Below are 1,616 nucleotides of genomic sequence, written 5' to 3'. Positions count from 1 at the left end.
TGATTCATAGGTTGACAGGCAGCCACTGGAGATTTTCAAAGAGGGGAGTGACATGCCCAGAGCGTTTCTGTACAAAGATAATCCGGGCAGCAGAGTGAAGTATAGATTGAAGTGGGGAGAGACAGGAGGATGGGAGATCAGAGAGGAGGCCATGCTCTGTCCACTAGGACAACTTGCTTCTCTCAATTTAGTGGTTAATGCTAAACTTAATGCTATTACCAAATTCTGCTGCCTTAGGAGGACTCCATCCCCTGATGCATGGAGAGACAAAGTGGTGGCAGGCCAATTTAGTTAGGTCAGCATGTCCTTCAGATGAGGTAACTGAGGCACAGAGAAGTAAAGTGACTTGCCCAAGGTCACACAGCAGACATGCGGTGGAGCCGGGATTAGAACGCCAATGGGGTATGAGGCTTCATGCTCAACTGAGGGTCTTGAAAACTAGGGTGTGCCTAAGATATATATATAATGTTGTGGGTAGGGAACATGTTCTACAGACTTTTTTATATTGTACTCTCCCAAGGCCTTAGTACAGTGCTCTGCACACAGAAAGTGCTCAGTGAATACCATTGATTGATTGATTGATATGGTCATGAACCCTAGGACTCCCTCTGAAGGTATATCTTGCTTTTCAAGGATTTTCATCAGTGTCACCTAGGAGCTGTTTTCAACATCAGTGGCAGAAGAAGATTCCCAACAGTGAGACCTTAGAATAGAGTCAGATCACTAGTGTGGAGCCAATGGTCACAGCACCATAGTTTGGCTGGATGGTACATGTGAGAAGAATGGATGATAGCAAAATAGCCAATGCATTACTTGACCCCAAGAGAGGGGCTTGGGCACTGAAAGACTGGCTAAGGCAGAGGGAAAACTCCTCATAATCATTGTCATAATAATCACAACTGTAGCATTTGTTCCGTGCTTACTACATGCCAACCACTGTCCTAAGCACTGGGGTAGATCCCTGATAATCAGATTGGACACAGTCCCTGTCCCACAGGTGGTTCACCATCTTGGGACCTGCCTCCTGTGGCAGCCTCCCCTTCCTAGCCATGGAAGAGCATACCCTTGTTTTATGGCAAAGCTGACACCATCTCATTGGTGTCAGAGTCTGACTTGAGCAAGTGACATGGGCAGACACTTGGGCAAAAAAGCAATGTGGCCCAGTGGAAAGAGCCCTGGCTTGGGGGCCAGAGGTCGTGAGTTCATTCATTCATCCATTCAGTCATACTTATTGAGCTCTTACTGTGTGCATTCACTCATTCAATCGTATTTATTCCCCTCCTCCCCCTCTCCATCCCACCGCCTTACCTCCTTCCCCTCCCCACTGCACATGTATATGTTTGTACGTATTTATTACTCTATTTATTTATTTTATTTGTAAATACTCATTCTATTTGTTTTATTTTATTAATATGTTTTGTTTTGTTGTCTGTCTCCCCCTTCTAGACTGTGAGCCCGCTGTTGGGTAGGGACCGACTCTAGATGTTGCCAACTTGAACTTCCCAAGCGCTCTGCACACAGTAAGCGCTCAATAAATATGATTGAATGAATGAATGAATAAGTAGGAGGAAGAAAGGGTGTTAAATTCCCATTTTATGGGGAGAAAACCGAAGCAC

At 45.3% G+C, this 1,616-nt stretch overlaps 1 non-coding gene across 1 annotated transcript; it reads left to right on the top strand.

Annotated features, from left to right (window-relative positions):
- Positions 1 to 1,003: 1,003 nt before the first annotated feature.
- On the top strand, positions 1,004 to 1,130 carry LOC119943172. Its single transcript, XR_005455642.1, has one exon. It is a non-coding gene; the product is annotated as a small nucleolar RNA SNORA24 (small nucleolar RNA).
- Positions 1,131 to 1,616: the final 486 nt, after the last annotated feature.

Source organism: Tachyglossus aculeatus, chromosome 21 (genome assembly GCF_015852505.1).
Source record: "Tachyglossus aculeatus isolate mTacAcu1 chromosome 21, mTacAcu1.pri, whole genome shotgun sequence".
NCBI classification, from domain to species: domain Eukaryota; kingdom Metazoa; phylum Chordata; class Mammalia; order Monotremata; family Tachyglossidae; genus Tachyglossus; species Tachyglossus aculeatus.
Note: the sequence above shows the minus strand (reverse complement) of the source record. Positions and strands in the feature narration are given on the sequence as shown.